Source organism: Pongo abelii, chromosome 23 (genome assembly GCF_028885655.2).
Source record: "Pongo abelii isolate AG06213 chromosome 23, NHGRI_mPonAbe1-v2.0_pri, whole genome shotgun sequence".
Classification (NCBI taxonomy): Eukaryota; Metazoa; Chordata; class Mammalia; order Primates; family Hominidae; genus Pongo; species Pongo abelii.
In genome coordinates this window covers 38897699-38915671 of record NC_085929.1, presented here as the reverse complement: position 1 = coordinate 38915671, position 17973 = coordinate 38897699, and the positions used below count along the sequence as shown (strand labels likewise).

Below are 17973 nucleotides of genomic sequence, written 5' to 3'. Positions count from 1 at the left end.
CTTACTACCTTTCTTATTCTAAATACACGGCTGAGTTTTTGTATCCATGGGGCCGGGTGAACAAAATGGAGGTGATGGTGCTGGTGATGGAGAGGGCGGCAGCAGAACCAGAGGCCTGGCCTCCCTCCTACACATGCCTCGCCTGGCTTTTTTTTGTTTTGTTTTGTTTGGTTGGTTATTTGGGATGGAGTCTTGCTCTGTCGCCCAGGCTGGAGTGCAGTGGCGTGATCTCAGCTCACTGCAAGCTCCACCTCCCGGGTTCACGCTATTCTCCTGCCTCAGCCTCCTGAGTAGCTGGGACTACAGGTGCCTGCCACCGCGCCCGGCTAATTTTTTGTATTTTTAGTAGAGATGGGGTTTCACCTTGTTAGCCAGGATGGTCTTGATCTCCTGACCTCTTGATCCGCCCGCCTCAGCCTCCCAAAGGAATTACAGGTGTGAGCCACTGCACCTGGCCCTCGCAGGGCTTTTTATTGTGGTTCTGGGCCCCTGGCCTGTTGCTGCCAGTGTAGAGGACAGCCCCACTCCACCCTCAGGCATCTGTGCTGTCTTGACAGGGGCAGACCTTGCCACGCAGCAGGGATAAACAGACCCTTGTGGGCCCTGGCTTCCCACCAACATTCTCTTCCCAAAGGCCCTGGCACATAGCGCTGAGCACCTGGACACTCAAAACTGCAGCTCCAGGCAGATTTATGAGCAGGTTGCTCATCAAAACTCCAGCTCTGGGCCACTTGGTGCTCGGGTGAGGCTCCACCTCCTGGGTTCACGCCATTCTCCTGCCAGATGTGGGGTGGAAGACAGGCAGAGATAGGAAACCACTGTGCTGGGAATGGTTCTCTTGGGGGTCGGCCCTGGCCACAGCCTTCTCTATATTTTGCTGGGGACCTAAGGCCCCATCTACAACTCTCCTTTCCTTTTGCAGGGAAAGTCCCTAGATCTCAACTTTCTCATGGGAATCATAAGAGATATGAGACCCAGGGTTTTTTCAGTCTCTTCCCAGCTACAGTCCACATATTTCCTCCACATATGTTTGGGTGTCAAAAGACCCTTCAGAACCTTAAATCCACCCAGTTTATACTTGTTCCTAGGCTATGTCGTCTTAGTCCCAGAACCTGGGAAGATGCCACCATACCTAGAGGAGGCCATGAGGCTGTCACATCTAACATTCTGTGGATATGACCTGCTTATGCGCTCTACTGTAAGTATCTGACACTTCAAGTAGAATTGAGGCCCAGGCATTGTCATCTGCTTTCTTTACTAAATTATGCCAAGCCACTGGAAAAGTGACTGCATAAATTACGTTTTTCATATATATCTGTTGAATGAATGAACCTCAACCAGAACCTCTCCAGATATCTGAGTGAGCCTGGGCCCCTCCTTCAGGACCCAAGGGACCCCTGTTCTGTCTGAGTCAAGAACAGAGACCAGTTAGAAGGAATCGCAAACATCCTTTACAAATGCAAAAACAGATTTGCTTTCTGTGTGCTTTTCCAAACAGAGATATGGCCCATTGAGACAGGATGCCCAGAGCTCCTTTGAAGGGAAAGAGAAAATAATAAATGTGAACCATAGCATGCCCAGCAGCCTTTTCACAGAGCCAGGCACTCGGGACCTGCTTGCCTTAGGCCTTTTAGTTCCTACAAGAACCATATGAGGTTCATCTCACTACTTCACTTTACAAAAGAGCAAACAGGCTCAGAGGGCTTCGGTGACATCCTCAAGACACAGCTAGTCGGAGAGAGTCACCACTGTGAGTTGGAGGGGATGGACATGCACCTGGTAAACAGTTCCTCCATGATGTCTAGCACGGTGATGAAGTCCCAGGAGGGGCCCAGTCAGGTGGCATAGGAGGAGATGGTTCTACCCAGAAAGGCTGGAACCAGGGCCTTCACCAGCTTCTCCCCTGTACATATCTGGAATGTTCGCACCCTGTAAGTCTGATTTTCATACTGGGGTGACAAGGAGAGACATGTCATTGACAACACCATGAACCACCGGAGGATTGGGATCTGGAGCTCACACAAGGAATCCCCAACCCTTCGGAGACTTGTGGATGTGGAGGACATGGGTGCCCATGGTGGAAACGGTTCTAGACTTTCAAAGTAAAATTTGACGTAAGAGTGGAGAATAGGGCTGGATGCGGTGGCTCAACGCCTGTAATCCCAGCACTTTGGGAGGCTGAGGTGGGCGGATCACGAGGTCAGGAGTTTGAGACCAGCCTGGCCAATATAGTGAAACCCCGTCTCCACTAAAAAAAAATACAAAAATTAGCTGGGCTTGGTGGCATGTGCCTGTAGTCCCAGCTACTCAAGAGGCTGAGGCAGAAGAATCGCTTGAACCCGGGAGTTGGAGGTTGCAGTGAGCCAAGATTGCACCACTGGACTCCAGCCTGGGTGAAAAAGCAAGACTCAAAAAAAAAAAAAAGAAAAAAAAAGCGGAGAATAATGAAAACATTAGTGCCTTCGAGGCATCGTCACGGTGTTTGTCAGCTGTGAAGCAGTGGCACCTGCTGTATTAGTAGCCTACAAGAGCATCATCCCAGGGAGTCCTCAAAAATCATCCTCATGGTAGAGATGAGGAGACGCGGGCTTTTGGATGTCAAATGGCCGCGCAGCAGCACCTGGGTCAGAACTGAGCACCTTCCTGGCTGGGCGTGGGTGGTGGCTCATGCCTGTGATTCCAGCACTTTGGGAGGCCGAGGTGGGTGGATCACGAGGTCAGGAGATCAAGACCATCGTGGCTAACATGGTGAAACCCTGTCTCTACTAAAAATACAGAAAATTAGCCGGGTGTGGTGGCGGGTGCCTGTAGTCCCAGCTACTTGGGAGGCTGAGGCAGGAGAATGGTGTGGACCCGGGAGGCGGAGCTTGCAGTGAGCCAAGGTCACGCCACTGCACTCCAGCCTGGATGACAGAGTGAGATTCCGTCTCAAAAAAAAAAAAAAAAAAAAAAAAAGAACTGAGCACCTTCCAGAGGGGGGGCTACATGAAATCCCCTCTAGGCCACCTGAAGCTCCACTTCTGATATGGAGGGAAAGGGCCTGGGGAGGCCTCGTCCCCTTCTCATTTTAGAGACAGTGCACAGGACAAGACACTCTAGAAGAACGCTTTGACTTAAAGGAATATAATTGGATTTCATCCTTTAACATGAAAGGGAGTCTGGAGAAACAGCTAAGGCCATTTCAGCCCTTGGCAGGGGGAAAATGCCGGAAGACTCCAGGGTGGGAGAAAGCCCATCACAAGACCCAGGATCTGAGAGGAGACTCACTTCTTCCAGGTCCAATCCCCTATGCTCCTTCCGTCCGTAAGACCTACTTAAAGGCCCCTCTGGGCTTCTGACCACTCACCAACCCCCTGTTCTTACCTGTTCTTACCAACTTCTTACCTGTTCCAAATTATGCAAAAAACATGCCCCCTCATCACCTTGGGAAGACCTGGAGGGAACTAAGGCCCTAGGTTTGAGGAGACAGTGCTGGGCCAAACCTCCTTGATCTTACCAGTTCTGTGACCCTAGAGAAGTTTTCTGGTGTTTTGGGTCCTCCCCAGCCCTGCAACATGCACAGTGGGGTTATGCTAGCATCTTCCTAGTGAACTCATCAGGTGTCTTTGAGATAAATCTTATAAAACTCATTGTTTGGTGTCCTCTGTAGATACTGCATGCACTTAGAGATGGAAGAATTTCAAGAAGGAGTGAGGGGTGAGAGGTAGCAGGGAATACAACTCCAGTGGGCCTGGGGTCCACAGTGTGATCTCGGGAAAGGCACTTTTGCTCTGGGCCTCGTTTTCCACGCTGCACCAGTAGAGGTTGAGATTAAATGAAATTCAGCCATCATCATCCTCTAACATTGCACTTTCCAGTGCCTTCTGATTCTATTTAGAACCAGACCCTGTGTCTCATCTCAGCCTATGGTGGGCAGCGTCCACAAAGGCTCACAGCACTGAGGGGTTAGTGATGCCCTTCTGAATAGAATACAACACAGATGATGGGATAGCACTTCTGTGTTAGTTCAGGCTGTTAGAGCAAAGAGCCATAGCCTGGGGAGCCCATCAAAGACAGAATTGTATTTCTCCCAATTCCGGAGGCTGGAAGTTGGATATCAGGGTGCCAGCCTGGTTGAGCCCTGGTGAGGACTGTCTTCTGAGTGGCAGACTGCAGACTTCAGGTTGTGTCTTCGCCTGGCAGAGAGAGGGGGAAGAGAGCTCTCTGGGGTTCCTTTTAATAAGCCAGCAATCCCAATAATGCGGGCTCTACCCTCAGGACCTCATTACCTCCCACCTCCTGATACCATGAGATTGAGGGTTAGAATTTCAACATATAAACATAGGATCAGGCATGGTGGCTGAAACCTAGAATCTCAGCACTTTGGGAGGCCAAGCTGAGAGGATTGCCTAAGCCCAGGAGTTTGAGAGCAACACGGGCAAAATAGGGAGCCCCTGTCCCTACAAATGAAAAAAATATATATTAGCTGAAAATGGTGGCACATTTCTGTGGTCCCAGTTGGGAGGCTAGGACAGAAGAACCACTTGAGCCTGGGAGGTGGGTGCTGCAGTGAGCCATGATGGCACCCATTCCAGTCTGGGTGTCAAAGCAAGACTGTCTCCGAACAAGTGAATACATTTGGAGTGGGTAGTGTTCGGCTCACCATTCCTTGCCTAGGCCTCCTCATCTCCCCAGCCTCTGGTAACCACTATTGAACTTTCTGCTTCTAGGAGATAAATTTTTTGGATTCTACATGCCTGAGATCATGCAGTGTAGATCTCTCTCCAACCAGGGTCATTTCATAGTTTACCTAATGTCCTCCAGCTTTCTCCACTTGGCGGCAGAGATGATAGGATTTCCTGGAAGGTTATGGCTGAAGAGTATTTCATTATATATGTATATATATATATATATATATATATATATATATATATATATATATATATACACATACACACACATACAGGGCATTTTCTTTATCCCTTCACCTGAGGATGGACAGATAGGTTTATTCTGTACCTTGGCTGTCGTGACTAGTGTTTCAGTCACCATGGGAAAGCAGATATCTCTTTTGAACATGAAGATTTCACTTGCTTTAAAGGTATACCCAGTGGTAGGACTGCTAGCTGAAACGGTAGTTGTATGTAGTGTTTTGAGGAACTTCCAACTGTTTTTCACAGTGTGTAGAGTGATTTAATTCCTACCCATAGTGTATGAGAGTTTTCCTTTCTGCACGTCTGCACTGGCCATCCCCTTCAAGAATTATTGTTTTTGTTTTGGTAATATGCTTTTTTTTTTTTTTTTTTGAGATGGAGTCTCACACTGTCACCCAGGCTGGAGTGCAATGGCACGATCTCGGCTCACTGCAACCTCCACCTCCCAGGTTCAAGCGATTCTCCTGCCTCAGCCTCCTGAGTAGCTGGGATTACAGGCACGTGGCACCACATCTGGCTAATTTTTTGTATCTTTAGTGTAGAGATGAGGTTTCACCACGTTGGCCAGGCTGGTCTAGAACTCCTGACCTCGTGATCCACCCGCCTTGGCTTCCCAAAATGCTGGGGTTACAGGTATAAGCCACCACACCCGGCCTGGTAATACGCATTTTTAGTGAAATAAAATAGTAACTGAGTGTGATTTTATGTTTTTGCGAGAATTAGTGATTGTGAGAAACTTTTCATTTGTGTGTCAATTTCATGTCTTCTTTTCAGACAGGGTCTATTCAGGTCCTTTAGGATTGGGTATTTGAGGTTGCAGGGGTTTTTCGTTTTGTTGTTGATACTGTTTATTTCACCTTAGTCATGTCAGTTTGTTGTACGTGTTAGATGAGAATCCGTTTCAGAGATAGGATTTTCTTCCAAAATTCTCTCTCAGTTTTTAGGGTGCCTTGACTCTTGGTTCATTGTTTCCTTTGCTCTGTAGAAATCCTAAAGTTTTACCTAGTCCCACATATTTATATTTGCATACTTCAGTGGTAATTTTTTATGCATCTATTTCCAATCCCTTATCATCCTCCCTTCTTCCCCCAAGCTCTAGTAACCGCTGTTGCACTCTCTAGGTCTTTGAGATCAAGTTTTTTATTTTTGGATTCTGTATGAGTGAGATAATACAAGGTTTGTCTTTCTCTGCCTGGCTCATTTCATTTACCATCACATCCTCCAGGTACAACCACAGGGCTCCCCATGAGGTGATGTCATTGAATTTTCCTGGCTGAAGAGTCGTCCATTTTGTACACACATGGGAGTTTATTTTTTCATCTGCATATGGACGGTAGGTTGATTCATTTCCCTGACTCCTGTGAATAGTGCTGCAGTCCACCACCTCTCTCTTCCATGTACCAATTTCATGTGGGTTGAATGTATACCTAGCAGTACAATTGCTAGCGGAAATGGTCATTGTAGTTTTAATATTTTGAGGAAGCATCACATTGTTTCTGTAGTGTATGTATTAGTTTACTTCCCCAACAAGTGTGGAGAAGAATTCCCCCTCTCTAGAAATCCACACTGGCCAGGTGCTGTGGCTCACACCTGTGATCCCAGCACTTTGGGAGGACGAGGCGGGTGGATCACCTGAGATCAGGAGTTCAAGACCAGCCTGACCAACATGGTGAAACCCCGTCTCTACTAAAAATACAAAAAAAAAAATGAGCCGGATGTGGTGGCAGGCGCCTGTAATCCCAGCTACTCAGGAGGCTGAGGCAGAAGAATGGAATGAACCTGGGAGGCAGAGCTTGCAGTGAGCCGTGATCGCGCCACTGCACTCCAGCCTGGGCGACAGAGCAAGACTCCATCTCAAAAAAAAAAAAAAATTGGTATATCACATTAGATGATTCTATAAAATCATCTAATATATAAAATAAATATATATTATATATTATATATAAAATAAAAACACAAATCACACATTGACAATAACCCCTGCAGTCCACGTACACCCCCACAATAGTACAAATTACACTTTAAAAAAACTCTAAAGACATTTATACATTTAAACCAAAGTAATTGTGACTAGACTAAATACATTCATTCAGCAAGTACAATAAATTTAGCATTGCTGCTTATAGTCACTAATAACACAATTTTAGGTGCAATTTCACATGCTTTCATAAATCTTCCAGTACAGTTCCCATAGCAAAGTGTCTTTGTGCACACCATCTTCATTTATATGCAGGTGCATCATACATCATACTTAAAACTATTTTACGTCACAGGCTGTTAATATACATTTTAAGAGGACAGAAGATAAAAAATTTAAACCTCAATGATGACAAAATTTAAAATTAAAGTCTTGAACACCTATAGTGATTTGTTTACTTGCATAAATACTATTTTCACTTAGTACAGGCTATTAAAATAAGCAGAGAATTTAAATATTAACTCAAAAAAGATAGAGGCTCAAAACCTTCCTAAGAAATTAATGCATTTTCAAAGTAATAATATAATGAGTCTGTAAGTGAAAAGGAATTTCATATTTATTGCCAAATTTAAAATACCAGTGATGTGAAGAGAAGATTGAGGCCTAAAATTGTGGTACTAAATTGTAAAATACAGTAAAGAAGATGCAGCTCATTTGCTTGGGAATATGTAATGGAATATTTTTCACAGTAATTTTTTCTTTTTTTTTTGAGACGGAGTCTCACTGTGTTGCCCAGGCTGGAGTGCAGTAGTGCGATCTCAGCTCACTGCAAGCTCCGCCTCCCGGGTTCACACCATTCTCCTGCCTCAGCCTCCCGAGTAGCTGGGACTACAGGCACCCACCACCACGCCCGGCTAATTTTTTGTATTTTTAGTAGAGACGGGGTTTCACCATGTTAGCCAGGATGGTCTCAATCTCCTGACCTTGTGATCCACCCACCTCGGCTTCCCAAAGTGCTGGGATTACAGGCGTGAGCCACGGTGCCCAGCCAAGCCCCTGGATTTCTAATCCCCACAGTGTACTTGAGGAGTACAGTTGAACCCAGAGAAGATTCCCTGGCTTCTGCTGATACCACATGGTCACAAAGTCATCAACACTAAAACCACTGCTCAGTGCACAGGCAAGTCTCAAAGTTCTCAGAGATGAAGATAGGGAGGTGAGTGAGTCAGTGCAGACTCGGAGAGGAAACCAGGAACAGAGATGCTCATGGGTGAGGCAGCAAGGATACAAGTCTAGCTCTTCAAAGAGAGGAATAGAGTGCACTGACCCAGGGTGGGGGCTGCTCAAGACATCTGAGGCCTGCCCCACGGCCTCAGCCACAGCTGCAGCAAGTGCCAGTTCAGTCTTCCTCACGTCTCCCAGCACCCCCATAACGAAGTAGTCAACCGCAACAAAAATGTATATGGATTCTCCTGTCTTCTTCACTCAGGGCCTCTCTCTCCCCATGGATCCTAGTGCCCCTCTCTCCCTGGTCAGCCACTGGCTGCATGTGCAGCCAGTTCCAGGCCCTCAGCCAGCACATCTGCAGGACTGGCTCCCCAGTGGACACCATTGTCACACCCACGGACACCACTCCCCTTTCCTAGCCTCTCATTCTAGGGCCTCCTGCTGGCTCCAGTGGGAGCTACTTTCCATCTTTCCAGACCTTTTCCACACCCCTAGGTGGCAGCACAGCCTCAGCCAAGGACACTACCACCTTCCTGCACTGGGGTTCTGTGGCCCCACCCCAAATTTGAAACTTTCCACTAACCCTGGGGCCACTGCTTAGCCCATATCTGGGGCCCCTGAGGGGCAGCAGCACAGATCCCCACCTTTGACCACTGTCTCCAGTTTGGAGGCCTGACACCTCCAGCTCCAGTCCAGCCCCAACCTCTGCTCCGGGAGGCCAGCCAGCCCCGGGCACCAAAACACATTCAACCTTGGGGGGCCATTACTCACCACTTCTACTTTGACCCCACAAGCACCCACCCTGCCGTATCCCCCTGGCCCATCCACTGCCCCTGGCTCTGCAGCTGCCACCTACACATCCAGTGCCATGGCCACTATTTGGACCAACGTACATTCTGGTAAGATGAGAAGGACAAGATTTTTATCCATTTTTCCATGGATCAGGAGCTCTTTCTGTTCATGAGGCTGTGTTCAGCCGTAGGACAGAGACAATCAGCCTTACCCATAATGCTGCAGTCCAGAGGTGGACAGAGGGTTTCTATTGACAAACCTGCATCTGGATAATAAGGCTCAAATCTCTGAAGGTCCATCCTCCCTGTCCTAGGTGACAAACACAGTGTCTCTCCCTCAGAGTCCATGGCACTTGTTGCCATGGTAACTTCCAATGTCTCTACTGCCCCTTGTGCAGGAGAAGGTGACTTCAGGGTCTGGGGCACAACAAGAGCTTTACAGAGGGAATTCTGCATGCACAGGTTGCGGAGTTCCTGCTCCCTGATGCCCCACAACCCTCCCCGCCACCTGGACTGTTGAAAAGCTCTGATGGTAAGGTACGAGAGGAGAAAACACTAGATAGTTTTTGTGGTCTCTGAGAAAATCACCCATGGGGGTCCCCGTGGTCCTGAGTGGGATCAGCTATAGGAAAGTCACATCCATGAAATCAACATCCCCCAACTTCCCCAGAGCAGGCACGGTGTTTTTCCAGCAATGGTGGATCCTCCCCTTCACCCTCTCATGCTCCACAGAAAGGTTTGCTGCCCTCAGGCCCTCATTTCCCCCCATCTGTACCCCCAACCTCCTGACATGAACACTGAAGGTTCAGGTACCTACCTGTGAGTGACTCTGGCCACATCTTCGCTGGAACTCCTCTGGGACCTGTGTCCTCACTCATTTCACACTTTAGTGCCTCATCCCTGGGTCATGGGGAGCCTCAGGCAGCCCCAAGCACAGATGATCGGGGTTGGAGGGAGGTGACTGGAGAGGGAAAAGGAGGTTTCTGCTCTGATCCCTCAAAGACAGAGTCCATGCTGTAGCGACTGTCTACCTGCTTGAATGGTCTCCAGCCTCTGGCCAAAAAGAAAACTAGGAAAGGCTCATTTCTCTTCTTCCAAATAATAATAATAATAATAAAGTCAGCTCCACAGGCTCTGAGTTTTGCTCATCTAGATAACCGGGCAACACCAGTTGTATCTCGAGGTTTTTGTTTTTGTTTTCAGCATTCCTGAGACTTCAGAAACATTCCATGGAGAATTGAGAAGAGAGTATTTTTTGAGCCAGAAATTGCTTCCCTGTGGAGTTTGTATATGTGAGTTATTTTAATATCTGAACATTGTCAGAGAACAAGACTCTGAGCAGGCTGAGGTTTTATCCCACCTCCCCACCTGTGTGTGTCAGTGTGCGAAGGACTGCTGTGCTCAGTCACACAGTAATTAGCCTCGTCCTCAGACTGGAGCTAGATATGAGCAAAAGCCCTTTATTGGACCAGCCTTCCATCAATCCAGAGGAGCAGCTCGGGACCCTGGAGCCCTGGTCATGAAGTACATTTTAGTAGTGGCTCAGGAGATACCAGGGAGGGCTCCCTGGCTTATGCTGGTACCAGTATATCCAATAGAAATCAGCATGGAAGCCAATGCTCAGGGTGCAGGGGAGTGTGGCTGGTGCTTCCAGAGATGCAGAGAGGGAGGGCAGCTAAGTCAGCACAGGCTGGAAGAGGGAACCTGCAGACACATGTGCACATGGCTGCTGGCTCACCTACCAGCATGAAGTTGCTGGAAGATCTGAGCCAGAGGGGACGGCTGAAGCCTGGGGGACCTGCCCTGGACGTGGGAGGCCTGTCCCTACCTGGGAAGTGAGAGAGGAGCAGCAAGAGGACAGAAGCCATGGTGGACACAGCCCTTCTGAGGTACAGAGCTGGAGTGGGCTGCTCCAGGCCTCTCTTATCCCTTCCACACAGAGGAGGAGTTATAGATGCCAATGTGTCCCCCACCATTGCCTGCCTCTACCTCACCCCATGTATTTATTCAAGTCCTAGGGGCTGGTGGACAGGGGAAGTCTGACAGGCCAGACCTGGGAAGAAGTGGGTGCTGGAACCACACCCAGGGAGGGCACAGCTTCCAGGTCAGCCTCAGTGAGTACAAGCTCCATCACCCAGCCCTGGGGAATTTGTGGGGTAGGAGGGGGTTGGCACAGCTGTGGCTGCCCACTGCACAGACCCTGAGAGAGATCCACAGTGTCTCCTGCTGCTCTCTCGCCAGACTGAATTCCCTCAGTAGAAACCATGTGAGTGGTGTCGGCCTGAGAGCCTGGTGAGTATCAGTCTAGAAGCATCTGTGGCCACGCCCTGGGTCATGCCCCAAGTTACTGATACTAAAAAACAGCATTTTTCAATACGTTTTTCTTGCATTACTAGAAGGACATGAGCAGAATATCACCCCCATCCAATGAAAGGAGGCGGCGGGGAGGCTGCAGAGGGCTCTGGGAGCAAAGTCCTGGGCAGCTCTTTCCACAGAGGCCAGGGAAGGAGCTGATTGTGACTTGGGTCTCACTGGGCTGTGGGGTCCTGCTCTGGAACAAATACACAACATTACTAGGGAGAGATAGGGCTTTGGAAAAAGAAGAGACATTTTAAATGCAATGACATGCTGAGGGGATGACAGAATACATCATTGATGAGCAGATTGAACAAGTGAAGTGTAAGTGTCAAGTCAGGTAAGGACATTTGGATCCAGACTGTAGAGGTCCTTGTGTGTCAGAGTGAGGGGTTTGGTTTGATTCATTATCTGGTTGTGTTTCGGGTTGTGAACTGGAGGCAGAATAGATGAAACTGACAGTTTAAAAAGACATCCTTTGGTGTCAGGTTCAACAAAGAGCCTGAAGGCAGCCAAACAGGAGAGGGAGTATCAGGAGGGTTGATGGCTGATCCCAGGGATCTGGAGGAGGAAGGAGAAGGAACCCAAGAGAAACCACAGGGTAACTGTGTCCCTAGAGGAATGGTGAGAGAGGGATAGGGATAAAGCTGAGTGTTGTAGATGGGTTGACCAGGTGGGTTTTATTGTTGTTAACTGACTTGCAGAGAGAGAGAGAGAGAAAGAAGAGAGAGAGAGAGAGAAGAGAGAGAGAGAGAGAAGAGAGAGAGAGAAGAGAGAGAGACAGAGAGAGGAGAGAGAGAGAAGAGAGAGAGAGAGAGAGAGAGACAGAGAGAGAGAGAGGAGAGAGACAGAGAGAGAGAGGAGAGAGAGAGAGAGACAGAGAGAGAGAGAGAGGAGAGAGAGAGAGAGAGAGCACAAGAGATTCTCCCGGGAGCTGGTGGGGCCAGGCCACACTGTCCACCCAACTCTGCTGCTTATTCCAGTACAGAAGGAGGTGACTGTTACTCCCAGATGGTAGGGCTGGCTGAGTGAGCACAGACTTCAGGCAGGACCCTGGAAGGGAAGACGGGGCACACAGCTGCTGGCACAGAGCCTGACACAGGAAGGCACAGCCACTCTTTTATGATGATGAGTGATGGGCATTGACATATCGCTGCTTTGACATCTGAGGAGCCTATGCTGTCTCCTCTGCTGATACCCAGCTGTGCACTTTCTCAAGAGAAAACCTGTATCAATAATCATTAATAAAATGTACCTAGATCACCTCTCTACTCATTGCTGGAACTTTTACCTAGTGTCCTTTATGAAAGAAATACCTAGTGTTTTTATGTAAGAAACTATTTCAACATTTCTTCAAATTATCTCCCGTATTACTTGCTGAGTTTTGTAATTATTTTCCTATAGATATGTTTGAAGTTTATCATTTTTAGCAAGACTAGAATAATGAACATTCTGCACTACTTTTAAAATTATATAAGCAATATATTTGATCTTATTAAGTATAAACTTGATAATTTTATTATTCATTCCAATAAATTTTTAACAATGTTTTAATGTTATTCATATGTAGTTGCCTTTAAAATGTTAACACATTTATGTAAACTTTTTGTGCTATTCTAATATCCTTGACCTCTTATTTCTCAGAAACAAATTTCTACCACAGAGAAGAAATATTAGACGTTATATCAAAAATGGAGTATGTTGTGAATTTTAAAAACCTTTTAAAATATGGCTTTTTAACCATTTTTTAAATTTTTATTTATTTTTTTATTATACTTTAAGTTCTGGGATACATGTGCCGAACGTGCAGGTTTGTTACATAGGTATACACGTGCCATGGTGGTTTGCTGCACCCATCAACCCGTCATCTACATTAGGTATTTCTCTTAATGTTATCCCTCCCCTAGCCCCCAACCCCCTGTCAGGCCCCAGTGTGTGATGTTCCCCTCCCTGTGTCCATGTGTTCTCATTGTTCAACTCTCACTTATGAGTGAGAACATGTGGTGTTTGGTTTTCTGTTCCTGTGTTAGTTTGCTACGAATAGTGGTTTCTAGCTTCATCCATGTCCCTGCAAAGGACATGAACTCAGTACCATTCAGGACATAGGCATGGCCAAAGACTTTATGACTAAAACACCAAAAGCAATGGCAACAAAAGTCAAAATTGACAAATGGGATCTAATTAAACTAAAGAGCTTCCGCACAGCAAAGGAATCTATAATCAGAGTGAACAGGCAACCTACAGAATGGGAGAAAATTTTTGCAAAAGATGGCTTTTAAGTAATTTACACAGCAGGTTGTCTATTAATATGTAACATGCTAACAGATCTATCTGAGTAATCCTATTTCCTTGAGATTAAAGGTGGATTTGGCATTTTCTTCAAGAAGATATTTTTACTGTGTTTCTATAGTGTGAAATTTTACTTCATTACAAAGTGATCTCTTATGTCTGTTGTAAAAGTAAATCAAACCAGAAACTAAATCCAGCTCTGGGAAAACTACACTTTATTTTATTTATCTCTGATGCGTCTTATAATTTTTTTTGCTATGAGTGTCTATGTGGATACTCTTCACTAAGAAAAACAGATTCTTTTGGAATACATTACCTTTCTACACTAACATTTCTTTCTTTTCTTTTCTTTTCTTTTTTTTTTTTTGAGACGGAGTCTCACTCTGTCACCCAGTCTGGAGTGCAGTGGTACCATCTGGCTCACTGCAAGCTCTGCCTCCCGGGTTCACACCATTCTCCTGCCTCAGCCTCCCGAGTAGCTGGGACAACAGGCGCCCGCCACCACGCCCGGCTAATATTTTGTATTTTTAGTAGAGACGGGTTTTCACCGTATTAGCCAAGATGGTCTCGATCTCCTGACCTTGTGATCCGCCCACCTCGGCCTCCCAAAGTGCTGGGATTACAGGCGTGAGCCACCGCGCCTGGCCCATTTATTTCTTAAAATTGGTAAGAGCAGCATGTTAAATGCTGGCAAAACTAAGAACCCTCAGTTTGACTCCCCATCCTCGCACTCACAAAATTTACTTCTAAGCTCACTAGACCAAGTTCCATGAAGATAGAGTCTGTTTCATTCATCACTATACCCAGCACCTGACAAAACGAGGACATGGCACAGAGTGAGTGTTCAATAAATATTTGTCAATTATTAAACAATTCTAACCAGCAACTGAACAGAAACACATGACTTTGAATAAAATGGCATGAGATAACAACTGTTTTATTATGCAATAAGAGTGCTTATAAAAATTCTAGGATTATTATGAGTAGATCAAAAATTAGATAAAAATTATTTCCTTCAAAAATAAAGGAATTCTCATCATGGAGAAAAAGGAAAAGCTATAATATTTAATCCTACCATTAACATATAAGCTAAATGAGCCGGGCGTGGTGGCTCACGCCTATAATCCCAGCACTTTGGGAAGCTGAGGTGGGCGGATCACGAAGTCAGGAGATCGAGACCATCCTGGCTAACACGGTGAAAACCCGTCTCTACTAAAAATACAAAAAATTAGCTGGGCATGGTGGTGGGCGCCTGTAGTCCCAGCTGCTCGGGAGGCTGAGGCAGAAGAATGGCATGAACCCGGGAGGCAGAGGCTGCAGTGAGCCAAGATCGCGTCACTGCACTCCAGCCTGGGCAACAGAGCAAGCCTCCGTTTAAAAAAAAAAAAAAAGCTAGATGACAACCACAATACTAAGCAATGCAACTCTAATACTAATGCATTTTACATAGTTACTAAATAATCCATTTTCTTCCTTTCAATATTCCTAATGCTAGATGAAAGTACTGTTTAGTTTACCAAACCTTTAATCAAAAATGTCTAATCAGTACATCTTTTTAGCCCTTTAATTCATGTTAGAGAGTTTTAAGATGGAAGAAACAAATTAGACTCAAACTAAAAAAAAGTCTGACCTACAGTAGCTATTAGATAGTTAATATTTGTGACATCATCATGATTTTGTTCTGATATATGTATTTCACTCAGCATTGTTGAAATCAACTGGAATAAAAGCCAAATAAAAACATTCTTTTAGATATAATTTCAAAAACGATCAAAATTTATCGAGTCATAATAACATCATTGTACTCTTAAATCAGACAATTCTTAGCACATATAAAAACATATTTACCTCTTTCAACTAGGACAATGTTAGAATTTATCAAAATTCACCATCATCAACTTTTTTTTTTTTTTCAGTCTCTTGATTGTTAGGTACTATAAAAATGCACCCTAATCAAATGATGTGTTTTTGGTCTGATGATTTTACAAAGTTGGGAGGAAATTCAAGGAAAAAAAATACTTGTACAATTAAATCTCAAATCCTAAACATTTACTTATTTAAGCCTGCCTCTCTAAACTTAAAAAAGATATCAGCTCCTCTAATAGGATGAGTAGATTTTCTCACTATATTTTCCACTTCTTTTTAAATTTTCTCCTCCAATTGAGCATTCAGAAGTGTGAATCTGTGGGGATTTTTAAAGTTTTTTTTTTAGTTTGCTGCATTTCTGAGTATACAAACACATACACATATAACTTATAGTATCAATGTGTGTGTGTATACATATATAATTTGTGTATATACATATATTTGTTCAATCTGGAATCCGTTGAAATTTTCTGTTTATAACAACACAGAATGACCTATTCTTTCAGCACCTACCCCATTACACCCTCTGTTTTATAATCGGTGGACAAAATATAGCATCATCTATATTAATGCAGATTGTATACATCATTTGTGACCTATTTATTTGTTCTAGAAATTTGTACTTAGCAATGATAGACATTTGTACTGTAATATTTATATCATGAAGGGTACCTATTCTCTTTGAAACATAGCAACTCTCTCATCTTAACCCTAAAATTTTCATTTGTTCTATTTATTTTAGGGCAGGTCAGTTTCCTTTCAACAGCTTGTTTTCTTGAGCATATCATAAAAGTATTTGCAATTGGGTGTTGATGTATCAGCCAGAATACACATGTAGTTATATATACATTTTGAAAGTTATCTAAAATTCTGCATTCAGAAACACTTTAATTATATGTATTAGGCTGGGCGTGGTGGTTCACGCCTCTAATCCCAACACTTTGGGTGGTCGAGGTGGGTGGATTGCTTGAATCCAAGAGTTGAAGACCAGCCTGGGCACCATGGAAAAACCCTGTCTCTACGAAATATTAGCTGAGCATGGCGGCAAGAACCTGTAGTCCCAGCTACATGGGAGGCTGAGTTGGGAGGATCACCTGAGCCTGGGAGGTCAAGGCTGCAGTGAGCCGTGATCAAGCCACTGCACTCCAGCCTGAGTGACAGAGTGAGACCCTGTCTCAAATAAAAAATTATATGTATTCACCCAAAGTGTTCACCCCACCGAGAAGATGCACTGGTGAAAATATAGTGATTTTTTTCCTTTAAATACTCAGTGAATGGCCAGCCATTTACATACACAATGGTAGACAAATTCCTCTGTGAATTCACAAAGTTTGGGAGATAAATAAGTGCATAGTAATATATAGAGATAAGTGGAAAAATAAGTTTGATAATTATATTGTTAGAGAAATACGATTTTTATAACAATATCAACTAACATTTTTTTCTAATTCTGAACAGTTTATTGCTTCTAGAAACATTAGATCACTCAGGAATGTAGAAATATGACTTTTTAGGGAAATATGACTTTTTAAAAAATGTGACTTTTAAAAATGTCACTTTTTAAGAAACATGACTTTTATAACTGAATATCCATTTATGCTGTCTTTAATTTAATCCTGAACAGTTTGCTTATTGGTTCTAGAAATATTAGATGACTCAGGAATGGTAGAAATATCTGGTAATGGAATTTCGAATTGAGAATGGAACTTCTGGTTGTTACTAACATATCGGTTTTGCCCCTGCTCAGTTTGAAATTCTTGCCATTGAGTATATTTTGGGGTACACAATTTCTCCTCCTAAAAGTTATTTTAATAAGCACAGAATAGTAATTAATGAGCTTGGGGTTTTTTTTTTTTTGAAGTAAAACGCCTAATCTTTTATTTTATTATTTTTTTTTAGACGGAGTCTTGCTCTGTCGCCCAGGCTGGAGTGCGGTGGCGCTATCTCGGCTCACTGCAAGCTCCGCCTCCCCGGTTCATGCCGTTCTCCTGCCTCAGCCTCCCAAGTAGCTGGGACTACAGGCGCCCGCCACCACGCCCGGCTAATTTTTTGTGTTTTTAGTAGAGACGGAGTTTCACCGTGTTAGCCAGGATGGTCTCTATCTCCTGACCTCGTGATCCGCCCACCTCGGCCTCCCAAAGTGCTGGGATTACAGGCGTGAGCCACCACTCCCTGCCGTAAAACGCCTAATCTTTAATGACCCTCCTGTGCGTGTGAAAGCACTCTTGTTGGTGCAGCAGAAAGTGGACCTCACAATACGCATTGTGACTTTACCCTGAGACGTTGATGATGCTCCTATCACCATGGTTATGTGATTGGGTATATCTTGCCCTCGGTCCTAACTGCCACTGTCTGTGCTGAGTTTTTCAAAGTTCATAGCAGGTTGAACATGCTTGCTGTCATTTTCACAGATTCTGGTCTTTCTTATGGGGAACCTGAGTTCCTGCATTAAAGGTATGTTCACATTGGCCTGTTGAATGCTGTCCTGTCAAATGTACTAGTTAATATTTAAAAATATATTTTATTTAAAAATTCTCCTCTATTTTTCATATGCAGTTATAAATGTGTTTCCCGGTTATGTTTTATTCCTCAATTTATATATTTGATTCTAGTA

General features: G+C 44.8%; 2 long non-coding RNA genes across 4 annotated transcripts in view; one reads left to right on the top strand and one right to left on the bottom strand.

Moving 5' to 3' along the window:
• Window positions 1-377: 377 nt before the first annotated feature.
• The window catches only part of LOC129052646 (uncharacterized), a 28609-nt gene continuing 11013 nt past the window's right edge, over window positions 378-17973 (top strand). Inside the window, exons 1-6 of one of the 3 annotated variants that reach the window (XR_010139508.1) lie at window positions 378-1198; window positions 6139-6246; window positions 10053-10141; window positions 10862-10963; window positions 11091-13081; window positions 17771-17813. This is a non-coding gene — a long non-coding RNA (uncharacterized LOC129052646). Of the gene's footprint in view, window positions 1199-6138; window positions 6247-10052; window positions 10142-10861; window positions 10964-11090; window positions 13082-17235; window positions 17814-17973 lie in introns of those variants that run through there. The other 2 variants (XR_010139507.1, XR_008517738.2) reach the window with 2 other exon arrangements.
• Window positions 6115-10763, bottom strand: LOC129052647 (uncharacterized). Its single transcript, XR_008517741.1, has 3 exons — window positions 10678-10763; window positions 9667-9810; window positions 6115-6340 (listed from the first exon to the last, which is right to left on the bottom strand). It is a non-coding gene; the product is annotated as an uncharacterized LOC129052647 (long non-coding RNA).